Here is a 17988-nt window from a genome sequence, read left to right on the forward strand (position 1 = left end):
AGCTTGTGGTTCATCCCAGGCTTACTGACCCTGGGAGCAGAGCTCTGTTTTCCCAAAGACATTGTCCCTGCTCTGTTGCCAAAATAGCCCTTTATTCTTGAGCATCTGTACAATGGGAGGAGGCAGCAGAGCTGAATTTAAACTCTCCTTTACCCAAGAATAAGTTTACAAACAAGTTCACTTGCTATAGACCCTGATGGAAGGTAGGGGCCCTAAGGTGGTACTGTATTGTGATTAATCACAGTGTTTACCTTCATTAAAACATGAGGTGTAGCTCATTAGACGAGCAATTCACAATCCTTTTGCTGTCAACATTCATATTTTCACAAACAAGTTTATAGACGAGTGGCTTGTTTTAATTTCCTAGATAGAGGTTCCCAAACCCTGTTCTTTGGACCTCTGGTGAGCCAGCTGAGCAGACTGGTCACATGTTCCCATTTTCAGCTCCTAAATTCCATTAAGACATCTACAAATACACTAAAATCTTCACCTTTTTCATGTAAGCAATGGCTATAGTTGCTGCTTGTTGTGACTAGAAAGACTTCTACTTACCTTATAGCAACTGTACTTCTTCAAGATGTGCTGTCTAAATGTATTCCACTCTTGGTGCCCAACACACCTGAGTTCAGAATCTTCTGCTAGAATTGTCTTTTGGCTAGGACTGAGCCCTGAATGCCCTTGTGTCCCCGAGAGCATAAAGAGCAGAGCAAGGTCAACTGTCTATCAGTGCCTTTGCAAGTACAGAATCCAGGTGTTGTCAGACTCCATATTAGCAGAGAAAAAGCATGGGTCATGGAATATATATGGACAACACATCTCAGACCTTACAGTAATTGTAGTTAAGTAATTGTTTTGAATTCAAGTGATTGTCCATAGGTATTCCTCTCTTGGTGACTTGCAAGCAATAACCTAATGCAGTGGTTCTCAAAGCTGGTCTGCCACTTGTTCAGGGAAAGCCCCTGGCGGGCCGAACCGGTTTGTTTACCTGCCGCGTCCTCCGGTTTGGCCGATCGCGGCTCCCACTGGCCGCGGTTCGCTGCTCCAGGCCAATGGGGGCTGCGGGAAGCGGCGTGGGCCAAGTAACATGCTGGCCACCCTTCCTGCAGCCCCCATTGGCCTGGAGCGGCGAACCGCAGCCAGTGGGAGCCGCGATCGGCCGAACCTGCAGACGCGGTAGGTAAACAAACTGGTCCGGCCCGCCAGGAGCTTTCCCTGAACAAGCGACAGACCAGCTTTGAGAACCACTGACCTAATGTACAGAAGGTGCGTGCTCAGAATCTAAATAACTGAGATGGCTCTGCCAAAACTGGCATCTGACCTAAATAAATGCCTGTACAAGGGAATAGGGTCTTGTAAAGGTATGTGTTGATCCCAGGTAGCTGCCCTACACATTTCAGAGATTGGAGCACCTCTTGGAGAAGCCACAGATGCTGCCTGCACTCTAGCTGAATGAGTTCTGACCTGACTTTGATGTGGAGGTCTAAACTAGCTAGATAATATAGTTTATTGCAATTGGAGACCCATTTTGAAAGTCCTTGGAACAATATAGCCTGGCAGTTAACCCTATCTGCAAAAGAAGTAAACAGTCTAGGTAAGACCCTGAATGTTTGGGTTCTATCAAGACAAAAGGATAGAGCCCAGAGCACATCTGAAGTATGGAGCCTAGCCTCCCATTGATTGCCGTCTGTCTTGGGGAAGAAAACAAGGAGATTATCTGGTTCAGATGAAAGTAGATCTCAAGGTACACAAGGATGGGTGCGAAGGGTAACTTTGTGGAAGACCTTGTATGATGGCTTTGCTGTAAGTGCCTCATCTCCCCTATGCTTTGGGATGATGTGAGTGCCACTGAAAAGGCTGTCTTCATTGAAAGATGATGTAGCCAGCATGATGCCAAGGGCTCAAAGAGGGGGGAGAAAGGGAACCTATCTAGTTAAAAATTACATGAACATCCCAGGAAAGAGGGAGCTCTTAGACTGAAGGAAATACATGAACTAGGCCTTTGAGGAATCTAGCTACTGGTGGATGTGAGAATATCATGTGACCTTGGATTGGAGGATGGTGGGCTGATATTGCTACCAGGTGCACTGTAATAGAATTAATAGACCAGAGTTAAGATGATAGAGTCCAAAACAAAGGGGGTCTGAGTCTCCATGGGAGAAAAGTGCTCTGCCCAAGTAGGGAAATTTTTCCACTTAACTATGTCAGTCATGTGGAGTCTTTTTTGCTTCAAGTTAAAATGTGTTGAACATCAGCATCTTTCCACCTCTGTTAGCCAGCACCCATGCTGTAAGATGCAATAAGATTGGGTCAGAATGAGGAATCTTGTCTATTCTGGGAGATTATAATCTGAAGCAGTGTTACTGTTGGATGGATGGTCTTTTTAGATCTGGACACCAAAATGGTCTGGGCCAGCGTGGTGCTATCAGGATCATTACCACCATGTGGTGCCTGAGTTTATTTTTTCAAGACCTTCAGTAGTAAAGAAATTGGCAAACATGCATATGTTGTCCCAGCATTCAGGGAAGGAGGAAAGGGATTACATAACCCTGGAGCAGAAGTCCTGACCCCACAGGCAAAAGGTTTCCGATCTTGAGCATGTGGACTGTGTGCACACTGAGAATGGAATATGTATGGACAGTCATTTAAAATGAGTTCAAACATGATTCTTAACAATCAACTTAGAAGATATGGTGCTGACCATGTCTGACCACTCCTCAGAGACAAGCACAAGTTGTTGGTAAACTTTAATCAGCATTTACCAATGAGCAGCTGACATGATGCTGAACTTGTCTACACAGCTAGTCAGTCATGATCAGCATGCTGCTTACCTAGACTGTTAAATGTAAGTATTTAAATGAAGTTTCCCAGTGAAGATAAACCCTAACATGTTATCCTGAAGAGGGAGGTGCTCATAATGCAGACTCAAGATTTGATCTACTGTGTGGAAAAAGTTTGAGTACCTCTGTCCTAGCTGAATTTGGGGAGTTAAGGGAGAGCAGTGAATTCTATCTGAAGGGAGCATAAACCCTGTGTGTGCATTAGAAATCCCTGTTTTGTTCCCCTTCCTGCCCCAAGAAAATATTACTGAGCTATTCTGAGGTAATGGAGGGAAAGACATATTGCAAAGACATGGGCTTTACTTTTTATGCTCCAATGTAGCAAGATTCAAGCACATCCTGATTTCTGGTAAAGTAAGTTCCATAGTCAGTTATCTTCCATTGTAAATTTTTAGCCTGCAAGAACTTCAGCCTGTCTGTCAAGTGAAAATCACTAGTCATCTCAGTTGCTGCCTTAGATTGAGAAAGAAGTGTGATCAAAGATAATCAGGCATAGCCAATCAAGGTGAAATAGTCAACTGGTGTAAACCAGCATAGCTCCACTGTAAAGGAGACCTGGAACAGGACAGTGTAGTACATCCCTCTACTGTTCTTCCAGCATTCTACCCTTTCACTGGGGCTCACCAGCATAGCAGAGTATATTTAGCAAGGAAACCTTACCTGATCACTCTTGTTACAGTCTGTATGATAACACCCATTGTTTCATGTTCTCCGTGTATATAAAATCTCACCACTGTATTTTCCACTGCATGCATCCGATGAAGTGAGCTGTAGCTCACAAAAGCTTATGCTCAAATAAATTTGTTCGTCTCTAAGGTGCCACAAGTACTCCTGTTCTTTTTGTGGATACAGACTAATATGGCTGCTACTCTGAAATTTGTAAGACCTAGTGTACTCACAAGGTTAACATTAGCTTCTTGCAACCTCTGCTATTATTTTTACTCATCATCTATTGGTGTAGGTGGCTAAACCTTGCATGAACTTTAATGAGTTTTGCAAGGCTGACTTGACTAGGTATGATTCCCTAGGAATTTTTGCTTATCACTGTATCTTGTAATATCAGTTCTTACCAGAATCAATTCAATCTGGGTTAAATTTGAGTCTCTGCTAATTCCTTTTCTTTGTTTCCACATCTTAGGCCTCACTTGCTATGAGACAAGCCCCAATTTTGTATCACTAGTTGAAGGGATTGGATAAACACTCATCGTAAAGTTAGCAAACATAACTTAGAGCAGGGCTCAAGCAATCTAGAAAGAGCAATGGCTGGAAGTTGAATTCGCACTGGGACTAAGACATACATTTTTAAATGAGGGTAACTAACCATTGGACTTTACCAAGGGATGTGGTGGATTCTCCATCACTTAATTTTTAAATCAAGATTGTACCTCTGTCTAGAAAATACTCTAGTTTAGCCAGCAGTAATAGGGTTGCTGCAGGAATTACTGGGTGAAGTTCTATGGCCTGTGTTAAGCATATCAGACTGACTAAGGCCAGAAAGGACTATAAATGATGAGCAAAAAATTAAATGCTGCGGTCTGAGAAGGAGCTAGTCGATGCATGCACCACCACTTCCTGCAATATTTGCATTGTTTTTCTGATTTTGTAAGAAGTGACATCTGATAGGGAACACCGTCTAGGGGCCTGAGCCAGGCAAAGGGGGAAGAGCTTATGCTACCTGTAATTTCTAATGGGGGACTGTGACATAAGAGGAGTGCAATTCAGAGTTGTGGGGGACTGTCACCCCTGCCTTGCAACCTTGGGTGCCTCACATTGCTCTGCTGTTGTAGCTCTCCATCTGGGCTGCTCAGAAAGGGCATGCAGGCCACACCCTGAGTATCTGAGAATAACTGCAGCCTGCCAGCTACACGTGGGCTCTCAATAGCCTTGGTTATACTACAGGATGACCCCAACACACCCCATATTGACCTGAATTTGATGGGTTAGTTGTGGCTCGCCACTGATCGCATCCGACCAGAATATTTATAGGTTCTTATCCAATTCAGTCTACCGAGTTCAAGAACTCAGAGTTCTATAGCAGGAGAGGAATCTCAGGGTACTTGGCAAGAACACATACACTGAGGACAATATCACATTGATAAAACCTTTATTGAAATTAACAAAAATAAGAAATGCAATGAAACTTATAACTGCAAAACAGTAAAAATTCCAAAACTCCTGGTGGTACCATTTCTATTATAAGTACCTTAACCTAACATACTCACACCCTTCCTTGAGGACCTGGTAATAAGAGATGAAGGACCAGCCTCACTCCTGGCATGCCCAATTATGTGATGGTGCTGGCTTCCCTAATGGTTAGGAATGTTGAGTAGTTATACTGTACTGCACAAGCTGAGCTGATAGCGTGATAGAAGATAGTCTCTAGAGTATAAGAGAACTGGAAAGAACACGCCAAGAAACTGAAGCTTCAGGAGTTAGAAGACGCTGGAACTAAAAAGAGCTCTCTTACAAGGTATTTTATAGGATCCTGACCTATGTAATTAAGGCCTAACCTACTATACCTAAATCTTATTTCTGTACCCTAAGAAATTTATGGGTACCCTTCTCCTATAGGTTAGTGGATTATGACACTTTCTAAATATATTAATAAGGATTATCTCACTCCAAAACTGCCAACCTTGGTCTCTTGGTGACCTCCAAGTTGTGGCGTACCCTGTGGTTACCAACCGGTTGTAGATGCCGGATAAACCTGTGATGTGGATAGTTCCTCCCTTTAGTTCCCCAAAGTTCGGGGACCATTCTTATTTGTGCCAAAGGTTGCCAGCTTTTATGCTGACATATTCATAACTGATTATACTTTTTGCTATATAGCAGATCTTACAGGCCAGTAGGCTTCTTGCATTTCAGCAAAAATTATTAGGAAACACATGTCTCAACACATCCTAAATTCCAAGGAATTAATACTGATAAAATATAAGAATAAAATGGATTAATATCAGAAAAAGAAACATATTAATTGATACTGCCGGCTGGATTAGTAGGATATAATAGCTAGCAAAATAATCCTATGGGCTACACCCTAATCCCAAATCTTCCCCCAGAAATGTATGTCCTGTACTTCTCAGCCCTCTGCTAGACAGTACAAATATATTAAGTCCATTTCTTTAAGGGAATAATATGTGTCATTTTAGCTTAAAGAGCTTCCCAGACACTTCAAATTAAACACGCTGAATTACATAAAACAATAAAACAAGTTTATTAACTGCAAAGAGATTAAGTGCATGTAAGTAATGAGGCATAAAAGTCAGAAATGGTTACAAGAAAAAAAAGTTGTTTTTACTTAGGAAACTAACTTAATTGTAAAGCGAACTTTCTCACCCCATTTCCAGCAAGGTTACTGACCAAACTCTTCAGGTCAGGACCCTGCCCCCAGAGTCCAACAGCTGTTTCCTTTTGTCTTCTCAGGTGCAGAGAATGAGATGGGCAGGGAGAGAGAGGGGTATTTTGAGGCATTTGTTTCTTCTTTTTATAGTTTGTCCCCCTCTTGAAAAACATTGCCAGCTGTGAGAACCAAAAGACAGAGTGGAGGTGGAAGGATGTTCCCTGCTGAGTTTTATTTAACCTGTTTGAACTTCCTTTGTTTTCCCTTCCTGCTTGATGACGGTTTACTGCTTAAATGCAAATGGAGGCAAGCACACATTCCTTTGTTTAGCACAGACCTGTTTGCCAATGTCTGCTTGGGCAGGTCTGTGGGTTTTGGAAGATGTGTTATCATACAGAGGAATCTTATAACTTCACATATAGTGTTGCCACACACATTTATCAGGACTATACTGACCAGCACATTGGGTTTTCAAATGATAGTACAAGGTAGGCCTTGTAAGGTAAGATTATTACAATAGGATGTGAATACAGAGGTGTTCTATCACAGGGACAAAAGCCTCTTCTGTTTGTCATTAAAAACTTAACATTTCCACAACATTTACTACAGGCAGGATTATTTTTAAAGCATGATTCTTCAGGCTAAGGTCTATCTCTAGAATGAAACAGAAGGAATTTACAGCGGATATGTCTCTGAGAGTGCCATAGTTTAAGTCAAAAGCAGGGCTGGAGAGTATTTAAGCATTAGTGGCAATATGAAAGGTAGTCAGACTTGCATCCATTGCATGTGTTACCTTTTATTTGGTGAGTGGCAGGAGGGTTGAGGCTGTACAAGGGACGAAGGCACAGCAAAGCAAACCACCACTGCTTGCTGTAGCAGACAAAAACCACTAACTCCAACTTCAAATCCAAGGAAGTTTGTTGCAGCAAAGGTACAGAATGCCAACCCCCCAGTGATCAATTGAGGGTGATAGGCCAATGGAGTCGTTACATGTACTGTGACAGGGTCAGGCCAGCTGGCTACAGGAGAGTACTAGAACCTGGGTAAGGTAACAGGGAAGGTTTTTTTTTTTTTGAAACAGAAAAGAAGTTTATTTGTAACACTTACAAAGAATTACCAAAGGAAACAAAACAAACTATGCAACAAAACAATGCAAACAGAAGGTATAACACAGCAGCTTTCAGGAGGGAGAAGTGTTCAGGCTAGCCTGGGCCCAGAGCAGGTGGGCTTCCTTGACACTCATGGTCTTCCACCCTCCTGAGTTACCTGGTGGCCTAGAGCGGGAGGGCTTCCTCGACACTCGTGGTCTTCCACCCCCTCGAGTTACCTAGTGCCGCGCCCGGTGTCACCGATCATCCCTCTCATGAGAGTGCCCGGCAAGATGGGCATGGCTGCGGGGTGGGTGGTTTAGGGGTGGGGGGGTAGACACCCATGTAGTATAGGACCCCTCCTAGATGACAGTAATGATGGTATCCACAGTGGCAACGGCTGGGGCTAGCGTCTCTCGCTCTTCCCCTCAATCAAAGGGTCAGACAGAGGGAACCGGACGGGGTCACCGAGTAGAGAACCCCGGACAGCGCCCACCGCTCCTCGAAGGCATCAAGGGAGTCGGTGGACGCCACCCAGAGGAACTCCGCCCGGATACATGAATGTACTGAGGATTGGAAAAGGACGCTTCATGGGCCAACCTCCCCTCTCTGGTTTTATAAATGGCTGTTTTAGCCAAAGCTAGGAGGAGGTTAACCAGGAGGTCTCGCGATTTTGTGGGGCCATGGATGGGGAGTGTATAGATAAAAAGGTGAGGGGAAAAATGAAGCCAAAAGCGCAATAGAATATTTGTGAGGAGCCGGAAAAGGGGCTGCAATCTGGCACACTCTAAATATACGTGCGCCAGGGTTTCCCTCACATTACAAAAAGGGCAAGTATCCGGGATGGGGGTAAACCGTGTCAGAAACACACCCGAGACACAGCTCCGTGAAGGAGCCGCCAACTGATGTCCCCAACGGGCCTCGGGACCAAGGTGGAATACAGGCTGGCCCACCGAGGTTGCTCACCCTCCAAGGGTGGCAGGAGGTCCCACCACTTTGTATCAGGGCGGAACACCAGGGTGTGGGCGTGAAGGGTGTGAAGTGTGAGTGTGTATAAATAATTCCGTGGTGCGATTTGAAAACTGACCGGCTGCAGCTCATGCAGCCGGCTTGCAGTGAAAGGGTGAGGGGTTTGTTGGAATCGGCAGGGTAGGGGCCCAATGGAAAGGTCCGGCGGGCCTGGGGTAGAGGATGGGCGGGGTGCGCCCTCGTGCAAGGCTCGGTTGACATAAGCCCGAGCAGTGGGGGTCAAGGCGGACTTCACCTCCTGAAGTACGCGCCGGGGGGTACGAGGGCTGGAGAGCCCCATGCGCCGAGCGAGCATCAGGGGATCCAGCCAGTCTCTCCGGTCGTAGTCCAGGAGGTCTCCGACCCTCGTGACTTCCGCCAGGACCAACCTCTGGTGCACCGAACGGGACTCCGCCACCTGCACACAGAGTTGGGGATTGTGTAGCAGGGGCTCCGTGAGGAGATCTGCTCCCACGGTGGCCGCCACGGACCTGGTCGTTAGAAATAGTTTCCAGGTCCGGAGGAGGTCCTGGTAGAAGACCGGCAGCCCGGAGAGGTCTCACAGAAAACCTCTCGGACAAAGATAAAAGAGCTGCCGGTCGTATCGGAGCCCTTGGAAGCGGCGCAGGAAGGCGTGCGCCAATATGCTCCACGTTGAACTACCTGCACTATAAAGGAGCTTCTGCAGGGCCTGGAGGCGGAAAACGCGGACCTGAGTGTACAGACACTTCAGGCCCTGCCCTCCTTCCTTCAGGGGTAAATGAAGAACTCCAACAGGGGCCCAGTGCATTCCTGACCAAAAGAACTCTAGAATCAATCTCCGGAGGTGGGTCAGGAAACCCGGGGCCGGGGCCAGGATGTTGAGCCGGTACCAGAGGGTGGACAGGACTAGTTGGTTAAGCACCAGTGCTCTCCCTCGGAGGGAGAGACATTGGAGTAGCCTCGTCCATTTCTGGATCCACTCTATCACCCTGCCCTCTAAATTTTGCCAGTTCTCCGGCGGAGAAGGGTGCGTGGCGGAAAGGTAAACGCCGAGATAGAGCAGTGGACCTGCACTCCACTGGATGGTCTGAAGCGCGGGTGGGAGGGAGCTTACCTGCCGCCAATCCCCCACCACCAAGCCAGAGCTCTTGACCCAGTTGACTCGGGTGGAGGAGGCTGCCGAATAGATGGCCTGGCATGCCTCCACTCGTGCCAAGTCGCCCAGGTCCTGGACCACGAGGAGTACATCATCAGCGTACGCCAACAGGACTAGACGCAGCTCCGGCTCCCGCAGCACCAACCCTGTCATCCTCCTGCAGAGGAGACAGAGGAAAGACTCAATCGCCAGAGCGTACAGCTGGCCCGAGAGGGGGCACCCCTGCCGCACTCCTCGCCTGAAGCTGAGCGGTTCGGTCAGGGTCCAGTTGAGCCTAACCAAACACTCTGCGGAGGCATACAGCACCCGGAGAAAACTCACAAACTGAGGTCCGAATCCAAACGCCTGCAGAGTGCTCAGGAGGTACCCATGGTCTACTCTATTGAATGCCTTCTCCTGATCAAGAGACAGGAGGGCGAACGACAGACCATCTCTCCGCCCGAGTTCCAAAAGGTCTCGGACTAGAAATAGGTTGTCAAAAATGCTGCGACCCAGGACAGTATAGGTCTGGTCTGGGTGGATCACGTCCGCCATCACGAACCCTAGCCGCAGCGAGATTGCTTTCGCTACAATTTTGTAATCCGTGCTAAGGAGTGAGACGGGACGCCAGTTTCGTAAATCACGGAGGTCCCCCTTCTTCGGCAGCAAGGCGAGCACACTCGCCTGCACGACAGAGGGAGGACCCCGCTTTGCAAGGACTCAGTCCAGACGGTGACTAGGTCTGGGCCAAGGATGTCCCAGAACGCGCGGTAAAACTCCACGGTCAGCCCGTCCATGCCCGGAGATTTATTGGTGGGCATGCGACGGAGGGCTTCCGAGAACTCGGCCAGGGTGAGAGGCAGCTCTAGGCGGTCTCGGTCGCCCACGCTGACCGTGAGGAGTTCCTCCCAGAGCACCCGGGGAGAAAAGGCTTGTGTAGAAGTCACGGGCCCTCCCACACATCTCCTCCGGATCCGTGAGGGGGGTGCCGTCTTCCGCAAGAAGGCAGGTGATATGTTTCTTGGCCCCCCTCGTTTTCTCCAGGGCGTAGAAGAAGCGGGAGCCGCGGTCCATCTCCCGAAGGAGGCGGATGCGGGACCGAACGAAGGCACCTCAGGCCCAGTGGTCCTCGAGGGCCCGGAGCTCCTCCCGCTTCTCCTGGCACACTCCGCAGAGGGACAGGTCCTCGGGGTTGGCGGCCAGGCGCCTCTCCATCTCTAAGACCTCCCGTTCCAACTGCTCTATTGCCGTATTTCTCCGTCGGCTGGTGCCCCGAGTGTAGTCACAGCAGAAGAGCTTGGCGTGCACCTTCCCGAGATCCCACCATCGCCGCACTGAGGGAAAGGCACGCCACTGCTCTCGCCAGGCCAGCCAAAACTCCTGGAAGGACGTCACGAAGCTCTCGTCCTCCAACAGGCTGTTGTTAAAGTGCTAATAGGGTGGCCCCAGTCTCTCTGCACGGAGGGAGACCATTATGGTGACTAAATGATGGTCGGAGAATGGGGCCGGCCGAATGGCGGAGGAGTGGGCCTGTGAGAGATGGAAACGGGATAAGTAAATACGGTCCAACCGAGAGTGGTGTGACCGATGGGCCTCCACCCGGACAAAAGTGAACGTGGAAGTGTCATCTGGGTGATGGTCATGCCAGACGTCCACTAGGGAGTGATGTTCAACCATTCCTCGGAGAATGTTCGCGGTGGCCGGGCTCGGCTCGGCCCCTGAGTGCTCCCATTCCTCGAGGGTGGTGTTAAAGTCCCCTCCCAGGACCAGGCACTCGTGCGAATCTAGGGTGCCGATGAAGTCGGACACCCGCTGATAGAATTGTGGCCGCTTTGGGCTCGTTTGCGGGGCATAAATGTTAACAAGGTTGACCACGAGCCCCTCCATACGGACTCGAAGGTGCAGCAGGTGGCCCGGCACGGCCTCAGTGACCCCTAGCACCTCGGGCCGTAGGGTGGGGGAGAACAGGGTCGCCACTCCAGCTTGCCAAGTCGTGAAGTGGCTAAAGTATACCCCGTCCCCCAACTCCAGCCGCCACCTGGCCTCGACGGTCGGGTCCGTATGGGTCTCCTGCAGGAAAGCAACAGAGTACCCCCCTTCCCGAAGGTAAGAGAGCACCTGGGACCTGCGGAGAGCCATCCTACAGCCCCTGGTATTCAAGGTTGCAATAATGAGAGGTGTCATGCGGAGGGCTGGGGGGTTCTTATTGGTGGGGGTGTTCGTGGCCCCTGCAGGTTGCGCAGCAACCCGTGACCCATCCCGTGGATGAGTAAATCTTTTCAGAAGCCGCGGGCCCGCTCGTAGGCCGCAGCACTGAGCTTTCCTTGCCACCTGCCCTCCTTTATAAGGGCCCTTGTGGCCTGAAGAATTTGATCAAAGTCCCCCCATAGCTGAAGAGCCAGCTGTGCCCTATTGTGGGCACCATGGGTGTGTTCTAGGAACTTCCGTAGTGCATGCTGCAGCTCATGGGGGGGTGGGGTTACGATTTCTGGGGTGTTCCCTGGTGGGGCTCTTAATGCAGCCTCGTGGTCCTCTAAGGCGGGTGGGTGTGGACCACCGGCGGGGCGTCTGACAGGCTGGGGTTATTAAATCCATTTCACGCCTTTTGGTGGAAGGGGATGGCGGGGGAAAAATTGCAACTCCTAATGGGTCGCAACTAGAAAGTGCAAAGACTGCTCCCTGGGGGGAATCTGCGGAAGGCAGGAAAGAAATAACCCCAGGGGCATCAATAGCATTGCAGGAGGAGGTGAATTGGGCAGGGACGGGGTGGGGGCAGGGGCAGAGGTAAGGCTCTGGGCTTCAGGAGGCGAGCAGCTAAAAGAAGGTGCCTCCTGAGCAGAGTCGAGGGTTAAGGGGTAAGGGAGGGGGCTCCCAGTGACGCTAGGCGCTGGCTCCATGGTGGTCTTGGCGGCCATGGCATCAGGTGGTGGACCACCTTCTGCGGGGCGCTTGCCCGCGAAGGCAATTACGGGGAGGGAGCATGGGGAAAGGGGGGCTGCGGTGAGGTTACCCAGATCGAGGCCAGCCGGCAGTAGATCATCCTCTCCCTGGGTGACCGGGGTCAAATCTAGGGCCTCAATCTCCGCATATACGGAGGAGAGGCCAACTCCCGCTACCCAGGGGGCCTCTCCTCTAGGGCCCGCCTCAACGGTTGCCTCGGGGTTCGCGGGGGGTTTGGGTGGTATCCGGGCAGAAGGAGCTTCCTCAGGGGTCTCGGAGGGGAGGGTCTCTCGTGGAGGGGGGATTCTGCCCTCCAATGCCAGTCTGTCTTCCCCTCCCGACACCAGCGGATGGATCTCACTCGTGGCCGTAGCGGAAGGCTCAATATCAGTGCCTCCCTTCCTGGTCTTCCGGGGGGCTTCCGCATCGGATGGGTGCAGCGGAGCTCGAGTCTTCCGCTTGCCTCGCTTCCCCTGGACTAGAGTCCAGCCCTCCATAGTGTCGTCTGGGGGTTGGTTAGCAGGGGTCGTGTCGGGGGGCGGAGGCGATTGTTCAGGGGTTCGGGGGGGTAACGGTGAGGCAGCATGAGGGGCGGGGGGTTCTCCTTGGGGCGGGCCCTCTCCTATACCCGGTAATATCTTGGCCACACCCTCCTCCATAGGCTCTGCCGGATTGGTAATAGCAGGGGTGGGACTCCCTTGCTCACCTGGGCGTTGTAGGGGAGGTGTTTCTTGGGCCCAGACGGGAGCAGCGGCGGGTCGAGTAGGAGGAGGGTTGGTTTCAGGTGCCGGGCGGCCAGGGGCGTCGGCAACGACGGGGCCGATGTCCTGCCGGGTCTCGGGGGTCTCGGGTGCCCCTCCCCCCTGGGCCAAAGGGCAGTCTCTGCGGACATGCCCCGCTGAGCAGCAGAGGTAGCACTGGGCCTCTCCGGTGGAATAAAAGTCCTTATAGTGGGCTCCTTGGTAAGGGACTAGGAAGGACCCCTCGAGCGCCTCTCCATCACGCACCGCCGCCGGCGGTAGAAACTGCACTTGCCGGCGGAATGAAAGGACGTGACGGAGGGTGGGGTCCTTGCAGCCCAACGGGAGAGGGCTGATGACAGAGACAAGTTTCCCCAGGGTGGAGAGAGCGGGTAACAGGGCAGCATTGGGTAAAAAGGGAGGAACGGAGGTGAGGACGAGGCGAACGCTCAGGTCTTCTAGCGGCTCTAGGGGGACAAACACCCCCCACCCCCCACCGCCAGGCCCTTCTCCACCGCCTCCTGGGCGGCAGCCTCTGAAGCTAAGAAAAAAACGACCTTCCCATACATTTTGCAGGCCGCCACAATAGCCGTGGGTCCTACCAGCTTCGCCAACGCCTGCACGTATGCCTCCACGTGGGGCGAGGCAGGCACCAGGAGGCAACGAACACCATGCCTCCTGGTCAAGGTGGGGAAGGGGCCCCGGCTGCTGGTGATGGTAGCAGAGGCAGTGGGTGGACGAGATGACGAGGCGGCAGGCAGGGGGGAGCCTGCCACCGCCCGGGCATATGTCCTGGGGGCCGGGGGAGGGACGTTCACAGAGCTGGTGGAGGGAGCAGCAGGGAGGGACGCCATGATCGATGATGAGGCCACAGCGGTGGGGGCAGCCCCTGCCATGGAGGGCCTAGTGGTTTTAGCGGGGCCCTTTCCTTTCTTCACGCCCTGGCCTTTCTGGCCAACTGGGGGGGGATTCCTAGAATCTGGGGGGGGGGTGGATGTTGCAGCAGCAGTAATCGCCCCGGTGCCTCCTGCTGCCGGTGCTCCAGCAGGGGCGGTGGCAGGTGTTTTGACAGTAGTGGGGGGGGGGCCTTGGGGGTTGGGCAGGGGGGTTGGGGGAAGGACAACTGATTTTGTTGGAGGGGCCTCGCCCCTCTCATTCCCCACCATTGTGAGCAGGGAGAGACGGGGAGACACCAGAAGGAGGAGGGGGGAGGGGGAAGCAGATTAACCGCTCCTCCCTGCTGGGCTGCAGGCCGGGGGGGGGAATGCCGAAGGGGTTGGACTGGGGGGGGGGAACAAATCGGGGTCCAGTAATAGGGGCAAGCTGTGGGATAAGCAATCCGGGGGGGTGGGTGCAGACCCACACACATTTGTCCAAAGAGTCTTGGTTGGTCGGCTGTTATGTCCGGTCCGAAAGGCAAAGTTCAAAGCGAACAGCTGGATCCGAAGATAGATGGCAGGTTGCCAGCAGGGACGGATGGCGGGGGGGGCCGTAACAGTTGTAGTAATGGTGGGGGGTTAGGGGCACCGATGGATCGGGGGGGGGCTCCTTGCCACACCCCCTGTGCCGCCACAAATGCAAGTAAAACACAGTCAAACTCCCCCCCACGAGAGTATAATTCAGAAAATCACTCAGTCTTACGGCCCCCTTCACGATGATTTGTAGCTTCCCTGGGTTATTTCTCCTGTCTTCTGAAATCTTCTTCTCCAGCTGCGTTGGCTGTGTTCCAAGGCTTCCGGCCAGCTGAGAAAAATTACAAAAATAAGCTGACAGCAAAACGGCTGGGTCTGGGAGCTTCCACTCCCCGCTCCGGATAGCAGGTCGGCAATCTTCCCCCCCTCCTCCAGGGATTTCAGCTGAGGCAAATAGCTGCGCCCGGGAGCAGGTGGGGGGGGGGGGGGGTTCTGGCGGCAATTTGGCAGCTGACCAGCACTCAGCAGCAACAGAGAAACGGCAGAAAGACGAAACGAAACAAAAAAGCATCTGGCCCAGTCGGGGGGGGGGGGGGGGGGGAAACTAAGGCAGGGTCCAAAAGTAAGAAAAATCCAGGCCAGGGGGCTTTAGGAAAGAATAGAAAGCAGATAGCTGAGGAGCAAGCAAAGGACGTTCCGTTTCCCAACAGGGAAGGTTCCAGAACAATCAGGAACCTTCTGGAGACAATTAAGACAGGCTGATTAGAACACCTGCAGCCAATCAAGAAGCTGCTTGAATCAATTAAGGCAGGCTAATCAGGGCACCTGGGTTTAAAAAGCTCACTGCAGTTTGTGGTGCATGTGTAAGGAGTTGGGAGTAAGAAGTGCTAGGAGTAAGAATGCATACTGTTGGAGAACTGAGGAGTACAAGCATTATTGGACACAAGGAGGAAGGTCCTATGGTGAGGATATGAAGGTGTTTTTGGAGGAGGCCATGGGGAAGTAGCCCAGGGAGTTGTAGCTGTCACACAGCTGTTCCAGGAGGCACTCTAGACAGCTGCATTCCACAAGGCTCTGGGCTGGAACCCGGAGTAGAGGGCAGGCCCAGGTTTCTCCCAAATCCTCCCAACTCCTGGTCAGACACAGGAGGAGTCAACCTGGACTGTGGGTTCAGAAAAACGGCCAAGCTGAGGGCTGCCGTGAAGCTCCAAGGCGAGCAAATCCACCAATAAGCGCAAGACCCACCAAGGTAGAGGAGGAACTTTGTCACAGTACTCCAACAAGTTTAAGTCTCAGTACAATGTTTTTATACCCAAGATGACCCCCTACTTTTATCACCCTGATTCATTATATGGTAAATTATGACCAAATATGAAAATCCACATTACATGCTAGATTATATAAAATATTTATCTACTTACTAGCAATAACAAGCTAATCCCATTATCTGACAGGGACTTTCCTTGTTTATCCTCACTGTATCTGGCAGGTCACAGTAACTTCATCCTTGTCCTGTACCCAAAGCCGGGATATTCCAAAAACTGAACAGCAGCGTATCTTGTAAACCAAAAATATTTTGTTTGCACTCCTTTCCCCAACCATTATTCAAAGGTCTTATTAACCACAATAAAAACTGGCTAACAATTATATTGCTTATGGATTACTAGCTAATATGTGATATACATAATCCACTAAATACACTAGGTCCTTACCACCTTACATGAGGTAAGTTCACCTAGTCACTGTTTCACTTCCTTACACACCTCACTGTCATCAGCACAAAATTACTTGAGTGTGTACAAATTAAATACACAGAGCAAATGTGGGGAGGGAAGGAAGGAAGATGCTTCTCTCCACTGAAGTAGACCTTTATGTTTGCTTCTACAAGCAGAGATTATTACGGTTGGATTCCCTGCCTCCTGGTTCTTGTACACTGGCACTGTACAACATGTTCCAAGATATTGCAGCAGAATAACTGGGTATATGTTTCAGAAGTTTAAATTTATACAACTTAAACACTGAACCAAATTCACGTGAATGTCTTCCCCATCCCCTTTAAAAAAAAAAAAAAAAAAAAAGCTGGTTTTGGATTCTTCAGGCTTAGGACACAGACTTATACTTTGAAATCATTACTTATTGTAACAACTTTTTCTGCCTTCATAATGAGTTTTAAAACAGACCACTTGCCCCAAAGTACTGTGAATTTGAAAATATATTCCAAGCAAATGATCAAAACTGCAGCTCCACCTCTCTGCAGTCTTCCTAGATTGGTTTCGTTTCACACCTCCTCCTAAAACACTGCAACGCAGAAAGAGTTACCCATACTAATTTAGTAACACAAGGCATTTGAACAAATCAGTGACATGAAACAGACATTTATAAAGGTTTTACAAGAACATGAAAAAAAATTCTAACCAAAACAGGAGAAAAAAGTGAATATTTTATACTGTTTAAGATGTGCATTATAGCAAGTTTAAGCCACCAACCACTCCAGGTGTCATACTTTGATTTTTAGCATCCATATGAAAGCCATTCCCCATTGGTGCTTCCATACACTTAAAAAATTCAGAAGATTAAAACACTCCACTGTTCTTTGATCCAGCTCACACAGTAGGGGAATACACTCATGAATATGTGTGGTGTTTGCTTATCCATGTTATTCAATATCTGGAAGGAACTGCTGTTGTCCTTACGTTAGTTACTGTTGGAGCAGGTATGTCTGAGGTTTCCCTGAAGTCTGATTCCACTACAGAGCCCCGTTTACCTCCCCACCTTAGAGTCCTGCTAATGCTGCAGATGGCCATGGAAATTCCCAACAGCTAAACAGGGACTAAGGTGCTGGGAGATGGGAATTATGAGTGTGAGAGGTGGCAAATACTAGGAGTAGGAAACATTGGTGCTTGTATGAGGATGGACAGTGAGGAGAGTGCTTTAGGACATATAATACAGCGGGAGGAGAAATAGGTTTAGCCCCGCTGATTGAAGAGTCTGAAGGAAAGGGACATAGAATCATAGAATATCAGGGTTGGAAGGGACCTCAGGAGGTCATCTAGTCCAACCCCCTGCTCAGAGCAGGACCAACCCCAACTAAATGATCCCAGCCAGGGCTTTGTCAAGCCTGACCTTAAAAACCTCAAAGGAAGGAGATTCCACCACCTCCCTAGGTAACGCATTCCAGGGTTTCACCACCCTCCTAGTGAAAAAGTTTTTCCTAATATCCAACCTAAACCTCCCCCACTGCAACTTGAGACCATTACTCCTTGTCCCGTCATCTACTACCACTGAGAATAGTCTAGAACCATCCTCTTTGGAACCACCTCTCAGTTAGTTGAAAGCAGCTATCAAATCCCCCCTCATTCTTCTCTTCTGCAGACTAAACAATCCCAGTTCCCTCAGCCTCTCCTCATAAGTCATGTGTTCCAGACCCCTAATCATTTTTGTTGCCCTTCGCTGAACTCTCTCCAATTTTTCCACATCCTTCTTGTAGTGTGGGGCCCAAAACTGGA

Source organism: Lepidochelys kempii, chromosome 2, assembly GCF_965140285.1.
Source record: "Lepidochelys kempii isolate rLepKem1 chromosome 2, rLepKem1.hap1, whole genome shotgun sequence".
NCBI classification, from domain to species: Eukaryota; Metazoa; Chordata; order Testudines; family Cheloniidae; genus Lepidochelys; species Lepidochelys kempii.